At 46.5% G+C, this 8,705-nt stretch overlaps 2 long non-coding RNA genes across 2 annotated transcripts in view; one reads left to right on the top strand and one right to left on the bottom strand.

The window, feature by feature from the left end:
* LOC114068241 overlaps positions 1 to 8,705 on the top strand; it is a 47,157-nt gene that overhangs the window by 25,070 nt on the left and 13,382 nt on the right. The gene's annotated exons all lie outside the window — the stretch shown is intronic.
* On the bottom strand, positions 4,682 to 6,709 carry LOC114068242. Its single transcript, XR_003573534.1, has 3 exons — positions 6,622 to 6,709; positions 5,761 to 5,864; positions 4,682 to 5,132 (listed from the first exon to the last, which is right to left on the bottom strand). It is a non-coding gene; the product is annotated as an uncharacterized LOC114068242 (long non-coding RNA).

Raw genomic sequence — 8,705 nt, 5'->3', positions numbered from 1 at the left:
CACAGCTCCAGCCATTCCCTGGGGGCTGTCCCTGCTCCCCCCAGAGCAGAGCTCAGTCCTGCCCCTCCTCTGCCCCTGCCCAGGCAGTTGGAACTGCAGGGAGGTCTCCCCTCAGTCTCCTCTGCTCCAGCTGAACACACCAAGTGCCCTCAGTGTCCTTACACGCCTTCAAATCCAGGCCCTTCCCCATCCTCGTGGCCTCCTTTGGACACTCTCCAATGGCTCAATCTCTCCCTTCCATTGTGTCCCCCCAAACTGCCCCAATGTTGAGGTGAGGCCGCCCCAGGGCAGAGCAGAGCGGGACAATCCCCTCCCTGCTGCCCCCAGGACAGGGATGTCCCTCCTGGCTGCCAGGGCACTGCTGGCTCACAGAGCTTAATCCTCCTCCTACTCCTAGTCCAGGAGGGTGTTTTTAAGGCTCATAACTGGTCCACATTCTCGATTTTTCTCATTTCCCTCTCGTTCCACAGCAGTGTCTCTGCTGCTCTGACCCAGAGCCTTTATCATGGCAGAGGCTGAGCTGTCCACAGAGCTGGGAGAAGGGATTCTGTGCTGCATCTTCAGCCACGTGGCCAGGACTATGCACCACCTGTGGGGATCCCAAACCCAACCATCCCCTTTTCCCTGTGCCAGCCCCATCCCAAAGCAGAGCTCTCCATGACCCATCTCCCCCAGGAGCCCCGGCTGCTCCCCCGAGGGGAGATGAAAGATGGGCCGAGTCGGCTCCGGGGCAGGATTAACAACCTGAGATGTGTCAGGGCAGGGGAGAAAGGGCAGCGCTCAAAGCTCCTCTCATCTGTTATGGCAACAACACAACAGAAGCAGTCACTGATTACCAAACACGAGGCCACCTCTTTCAGAAAGGGATTAAGTAGCTGAAAGCACTTTTTTAGCCTGAAAGTGATACGGTGTTAAATATAACCCTTTTGGACTATTTCTTCCTGGGGATTATTTTGGAAAAGCCCTGTGACCCTGGATCAGTGAGCACCCCTTGATGCTGGATGGATTAACCAGCAATGAGAACATTAAGTGATCACAAGCTGCTGTGAATTATTTTTTTTGCCTTATCAGGCTTCATTTTAAGATTACTGGCAGATCCTCTGGTCTTCTCTACGTGATATTCTTAGCTGGGAGATTAACTGATGTTCGATTTCTGGAGTGATTTAGTCTTATTAACAAAAACATTTGGCAGTGCATACTTTGTTTTAATTTAATTGGCTATATTGGAATTTAAAATCTAAAAGTCAATGTGTTCTTCTTTTTAAAAACAAAATCCATTTAGTGAGTAATTTTATTTATTTTTGTGGGACAAGAGCTGTTTAGCAGAGAGGAGGCTGGACATGATAGACCAGCCCAAACTCCCAGGCTTAGTGATTCCTGACTGCAGACTGGTGTGGGAAAGGGCTGGCATCAGGCTACAGAAGAATCCCTGGAAGATTTAATTTCAAGAAAACAGCACAGATGGAGAAAGCATTCTTTTCTTACTCTGATTTTCTCTGCTGTGTTTCTTGTGTATCAGATCATGCAACCAATAATAACAAATCATTACCCTTATTTAGGTGAAATACTCCTTTATGAATAGTTTTTACTTGAGCAAGCTGTTATCATTCCTTATATCCAAAATTGGAGTTCTAGGACAGATACCCAGGATTATTTTGGGAGTAGAAATATTAAGAAGTTTCTTCACACTTCGCCTGAAACCCTTTGGGTGTGAGAGCTGCTGAGATCTCACTCTTCTGCTGATGCTGCAGTGGTGCTTTTCCTTTTGGGTCAGTATTTAATGCACACCCCCTCACCCGTAGTGCCAGGGGATCCTCTGGAGCTGTACAACCCACGGGGTGGATAGTCTGACATTTTGAGTGATTCAGACCCTGTTCTCACACCGTGGTGGCAGAGAGGGGATGTCAGGGCGTGTTTTGAAAGTCACTTTTTATTTTTTAATGGTCGGACTCAACGATCTTTGGGGTCTTTTCCAACCTTGATGATTCCGTGGCTCAGAGGAAGCACTCCAGGAGCTTGGATAAGCATGAAGCTGAGCATTTATTGTCCTTAAGGATTTGCTGTTATCTTTTAAAGCTCATGTCTTCTAGCTGTAGCAGTTGGTTCCAAACCCAGTGTGGGTACAGTGCCTGCAGTCTGAGGCAGAAAAACCCTGCAGTGATTCACCCACTGAATGGCTGCACTTACCCAACATCTGAGGTGCATTTACACCATCCATTCACCATGGCACAGGCACATTATTTCTTCCTTCCCCGAGTTTATGGTCACTTAGGCAGCTTAAAGTTCGTTCAAAATATGATTTCATGTGATTTTGAAAAGTGACTTTTTACTGTGAAAACCTGTAAAGTGCAGAGGATGATGTTACCTGCCAAGTGTGTGGCCCTGGAAGGAGCTGGCACCTCAGCTGCATTACAGTTACATCTTCTGCATCATTAGCAGAGCTCAACAACAGGCTTTTGTCTGCTCTTAGAGAGGCCCTTACCACTACCAAGAGAAGCTGAATTACCATGGAGTGGTAATAAGGTGCAGCATTTCTGCCTTTCATGATTTTATCACAAGCCCCATCATCTTTTTTTTTTTGTTGTTGTTGTTATCTTAGATCCTTAAGTAATATCATTATGTGAAAGGCATTCCCTTTCATGAGGCTAAAAATTGCAATGCAAATAAAGAAAACCCTGGATATACATGCCATGGTTTTTAAAGCAGGTTCCTGGGAGAGGGGGCATTGACTTGTGGGGGGCTTTTTACTTGAGACTGGAAATGCTAGAAAGTTTTCTGACTCCTCCTGAAGGGAACCTACAAGATGGAGGAGACTATTTACCTCAAAGGAGGTCAGCAGCCCTCCTTCACTGGCTCTCAGCCTAGAAAGAGAGACCCAAACAGTACAAGAAGGGGATCAAGTTTGTTCATTCTTCCTCTTTGTCCTCCATGGTTGAATATGGATTATCCGTTGCAGCAGCTGGTTTGGGAAGAAAGAATGTTGAGATGAAGTAATCAAATCCTGTCAGGGATTGCACCACGTTGGTAGTAAATCCACTGAGTAAACAAAGTGGAAGATTTTAATGCAACTGTTGTGCAGAATCCCCTGGATTTTTCCCCTCCAGAGCAGTAGTGATGCTGCCAGAAACAACTTCACCGCAGCTACTCCCACCTCTATCTCCTGGTAAATCTGGAGTAATCACACAAATCGTTCCCTTGAAGGTTTTGGTTTGCTTTGGCAGCTCAGTTGGTACATGTTGAGATAAAAGGGCTGCCTAGAGCACCCCATATTATCCAAGCATCCCTGTGAAATGCTTCCACTCGTTTCAGTAAATCTAACAGCTTTGAACAAGAGCAGGTTTTTTTTTCTTTGTAGTTTCTTTAGATAGTTTCAAGCTCCAGTGTAACTGCTCGTTTACAATGTCTGCTGGGCAAAGGTGGTTGTAAAACTGTGGTGGAACACACTGGCTTGTGACTCCTGGAAAGGCTCAGCTTTGCAGCAGTGAATGGATCTGATCTGGGACGCAGCAAAACCCATCCTGGAGAATGCTGCAGTTCTTCATCAGGAGTCTGTTGGGCAGTGAGATGGCAAACTCAATTACAGGAGTGCAGTTATTTGGGTTATTCAGGATGAGAAAAAACAACCTTGAGCATCAGAGTGAGATAACCAGGCCACTGAGCAGCTGCAGCAGCAGCAGAGGAGATTCTGTGTTAGCAGCTCTGAGATGGGGGCTACTGGAAGAATGAACTGCTCATCAGCAGCCCCAGCCTCTAAATTAGCTGGGGTTATTCAGGGCAATGACCTGTGGTCAGCTCAACAGATATTTTCATTCACTGCACTGAAACTGTTAAAAAAGGTGTAAATAATTAAAGGCTGAATTAAATCTTAGAGCTTGGGATGGAAAGCAGGGCTGTTGTTCACAGCAGCTGCTCAAGGCAACTTCTGAGGAACAGGCTCTGCTCCTTGGGCTCCATCCCCCCAAAACAGAGCTGAGGTTGGGGTTTGGGGGTGGGCACAGGAGGTGCTCACACAGCAAAGGGCACTGTGTGAGAACAGGCTGGAGGGCCTGGGACAGGGTGTGAGGGAAATAGAGATGTCATAGTTACCAAGATTTCTGACAGAAGCAATTGCTGAAGTAATCACAGAACCCTAGAATGGTTTGTCCAGAGAAGCTGTGGCTGCCCCATCCCTGGGAGTGTCCAAGGCTGGGTTGGAGCAGCCTGGGTTGGTGGAAGGTGTCCCTGCCCATGGCAGGTGGGTGAACAAGATGGACCTTTCAGGTCCCTTCCAACCCAAACCAGTCTGGTATTCCATGATTCTGTCATCTTCTTCCCACCAGGGGCTCTGTGGCCCAGTCTGGATTTTGCTGTGCTCTGTCTCTGTGGAACAACATAATAACGCTGTTTCCAAGCACTTTAATTTTTTCCTGAGGTTTTTTTTTTTTGTGCAACAAAGATAGACTTTCACTGGGTACTTTGCAGAACCATTTAATGTTGTTTGGTTTTAATCTGTTGTGTGATTAAAATAGATTAATGTTGTAGTAACATAAAAACCCTCAGGGGGTTTTGTTCTCTTTGTAAATATTCTCTAGGATCTCTTCTGTCTTCTAAACTGTGTGTAGGGAGAGTGTTTAATGGGACCTGGGGAGAAAAGAGACGCATCTTAAACTTAATATAAGAATTTAATTTTTAATAGGTTTCATTTGGGGTTAGAGTATTCATATTGGAGTGGAAATTAAAGTGTCTAAATGCTTTGTGTGTAAGCTGTTGGAAAGTCTATAAAGAGATGTGCAGGGAAAAAAACCCTTTCTTTCCTTTTTTATCTGATCTTAAAAATATGAAATTGTAGAAGCCAGTGCTTGATATCATACAGTGATGTTTAACCTGCTTCTGCAGACTTGCCTTTGAGTTGTCTTTAGCTGATACAGAGACAGTTTGCTGGGCAGTGAGTGATGTGAACTTGCCTCCTCAGGCAGATCCCCCTGGTTGCCCTGATCTCTGGAAGGCTGTGCTGCCCCAGGGAAGCTGTACAGGAATTGGATCCCTTGCAGTGTGTTGCTGGCTGTGTGGAGCAGTGAGCAGTGGGGATCCAAGCTGGAGGTGCCACAGTCGGGTTCATGGTGTTAAATAAAATGCCCGTGGCCTCTCGAAGCCTGTGTATGGGAAGAGTGAAAAGAAGATTAGTTGCTTCATAAATGTGCTATAGTCTTTCCCTGGGGGCAAAGGCTCTGCTGTTTTATTTCAAGTTTAGGAAGATTTTTCCTTTCTGTTGTCTAAGACCAGGCTCCAATCCAAGCAGCCTGGTGAGAGGTGGAATCTTGGCTGCAGGAGCTCCTGGTGTGTCAGGTACTGCCAGTCCAGACACCCTTTGGTGTCACTCCTGGCAAGGGAAAATTCATCTTTCCAGCCATCCAGCTGGAGGGCACTTGCAGGTTTGGTTGCTGTGGAGCAGAGGGGTGGTTTGGGGTGCTCCTCCTCTCCCTGCACAGCATCCCCTCCGTGGAGCTGCTCCGCTGGCCCTGCCGGCAAAGGACTGTGGCAAGTGTGGGCAGGCTGGCTGGATTCATCAGCCCCTGGGCTTCTGGGGCTAATTCACAGGTTTATTGGATTTCTTTGCAGCTGAGAAGTTGCACAAGTGCCTCACAGCCCTGGTGTGCTGGGTGTGCTGTTCATGGAGCGCGGGATGCTCCCGGCAGGATCCTGATTGCAGCCCTGGCGATCGATGAGCAGCAGCCACCCCTCCTGCCTGCACACCCCAGGTCTGGGGGATTAGTTTAATACCTCAGCTTTATCTTGGCACTGTGGACTGCTTTCTGTCTTCATGCAGAAGCATCAGAATGTCCTCAGGCTCTTTTTTCCTAAGATTAAGAGCTTCCCATGGCATCCTGACAAGGAGGAAATTTAAGGAACAAGAGTATTTAACTTAAAGCTAATCTGGTCTTTGTGAAAGAGGGAGGATTAGGTCATTAAGTTCTACGTGCCTGGCAGGTTTGTGCCACGATGGCACCGATGAGCAGAGCACTGCAGCCTGGTGGAGTGTGGAGCTGGAGGAGGGAAAGGGACAGATTTTGGATCCAGGGACGAGTTGTGATGTGACCATTGGTCTGTTCTGAGTGACTGTTCATTAAGGAGGAAGGGAGAGCAGGGATGGAATCCTGGGGCAGAGGAAGGGACAGATCTCTACCCCTGCCTCGCTCTGGGCTTTGTTGGAGTCACGTGTGAGCCCCAGTCCCAGTCAATGCCAGTGTTGTCCTCCCTCACAGGGAGCCCACAAGAGAGATGGAGAGAGACTGTTCAGAAGAGCCTGGAGAAATAGGACAAGGGAAATGGCTTCCCACTGCCAGAGGGCAGGGTTAGGTGGGATATGGGAGGGAATCCTTCCCTAGGAGGGTGGGCAGGCCCTGGCACAGGTTGCCCAGAGAAGCTGTGGCTGCCCCAGCCCTGGGAGTGTCCAAGGCCAGGTTGGAGCAGCCTGGGCTGGTGGAAGGTGTCCCTGCCCATGGCAAGGAGGATGGAACTGGATGGTCTTCAGGTCCCTTCTGACCCAACCCATTCTATGATTCTGTCATCTCTTCCTGGACTGATTTCCTGGGCCACAGAGTTTTGTGTCTCCTAAAACCTTCTGTCTGTCTCTAAACTCACTTTATACCCAGGGTTCATTTTTCAGCCTGACTTGAAGAAGAGTAACTTAGAGAAAACACTTGATGTGCTCATTGTGGCACCTCCTCCCGAGGACAAGCTGTTAAACGTTTTCAACAGTTTCCAGCAAAACTGGTGGTAGCTGATTAATGTTAAACTGTCTTTTTTTTTTTTTTTTTTTCCCCTGCTAGTCAGAAACAAACTCCAAGGAAGCTCAAAGTGAGCACTGGAGACCTTCCAACACAAATGGCAGGCTTGGCATCTCCTGGGAGCAGGAGGGTTTGGATCCCTCCAGACGTGGAGGATGAGGAGCAAATGTGGGTCCCAACCTGCAGCCAGAACCATTTACATGTACTGCTCTCCCTCCTTCCCTCACAGTCAATTTGACAGCTCTGATTTGATGATCATTAAAAGAAATCCTCCCCATTTGCACCACACGGGGTTGATCTGTTGAATGGAGCTCGTAAAAGTTTCTTCCTCAGTGTTATTGGGCCCAGCTGATTTCCTGCATGTTTTCTGTGTTGCACTGGAGATCGGTGCATTTTCAGCCCTCTGCATGTTCTGTAAGGATTATATTTGATTATATATATGATTATAAGTATGGGTGGCTGTCAGGGCCTCGTGCAAAACCAGGCACATGAGCTCAGGACACGATTTTCAAATGCTCAAGGCTTCCCTCTCTGAAGAGGGGAAAAACCCCAGCGAGGTGCTTCTCAAACAACAAGGAGTAGTACAAGGAAATAGATTGTTATATCTTAAATTTCCTTACTTAAATGCATCTGTTGAACCAGGGTGAAAAGAGCTGGCATTCTTGAATCTGATCTTTTTTTTTTTTTTTTTTTTTTTAAATTCTTATCTTTATTCTCATGAAATGAATACAGAGAGGACTTAAACAAGAGCTGATTCTCGTTTTACATCAGCCCCTGCCCTGGAAAGCTCATCATCTAAATCCTTGGCAAAGGAACAGGGCCAAGCACTGACCTAACTGTGTCTTGAGGGAGCTGGAGCAGAACTTTAATCTTCTAGTCTGGTGCACTGTCCCCGAATCCCGGTGATTTGCCATAGTTCACATCATTTTCTCTGCAGATTTGGAGATGTTGCAAGATGAGTTTGCCCAATTCATCCTCAAGGGTTATTGCTGAAAGCTCCTTGTGGCCTTGCAAGAAGTCTGTGCTCAGACACATCCATTACCCATTAAACCTGGCGAAATGATGGAGTTCTGCCATGTCATAACAAATCACACCCGTGCTAAAATAGCTGCAAACATTCTCTGGGACTTAACAAGCTCTTGCTGGTTCACAGTGGTCCAAACAACTTGTTATTGTGGCTGTTAGAGAGTGCAGAATTTTGTTATTCAAACAGTCTCGTGAAAAGACAGGATGGGGTTTTGGGGGAGCAAATGTGGGGCACACAAAGGCACCTTTTTCCCCATTTTAATGCAGTTTATAGATGTGTAATCTCTTGTAATTTTGATGTGATTAAACAGAGGGAGCAGCAGAAGGTGGTTTTCTTCCTGAAGTCCCTTTAAATTGTAAGAGAGGACAAAACAGAGGCAAGGGGAATATTTCCTATTTCTTTCTGTCTTTGCACAAAGCAGCCCTAGATCCCAAAATGAACCAAAAGAAGGAATCTGGGGAGTTAAAAGTCCACTTTGACTTTCAAGAGCTTCTCTCGAACAAGCTCCCACACACCATCATAAAAAATGTCAGTGTGAAATATCTGAAGGAGAGCAAATTGAACAATTTGGTGATTCTGATGCCTTCGTCTGGAGCCTCATGCCTGCAAGGGTGTGCAAAAGTCAATAACCTGAATTGGAGGTTATTGATTATTTCACTGGGCTGCTGTTGAAACACATCATATGTGCTTGATTTGGTCTTCCAGCACCCAGTAAATGTTTGGTTTTAGTTTTACCTCCCTTTGTGAAAAGAATCGAAAATACTATAAAACTGAAAGTGGCTTGGGGTTTTTTCTCAATTTCAAAGTATTTTTCTTAAACATAAGTAAATGTTATTTGTAAAGGTTCCCCTTGCTCCAAGATGGATATTTCATGCCACAGGTGGGGCCCACCCTTTATTTATAATGAATTG

This window comes from Empidonax traillii, unplaced genomic scaffold (genome assembly GCF_003031625.1).
Source record: "Empidonax traillii isolate 1590-97213 ecotype Southwest subspecies unplaced genomic scaffold, ASM303162v1 scaffold1018:size752740, whole genome shotgun sequence".
Lineage (NCBI taxonomy): Eukaryota > Metazoa > Chordata > Aves > Passeriformes > Tyrannidae > Empidonax > Empidonax traillii.
The sequence above is the reverse complement of the archived record's forward strand: the minus strand, read 5'-3'. Positions and strand labels throughout refer to the sequence as shown.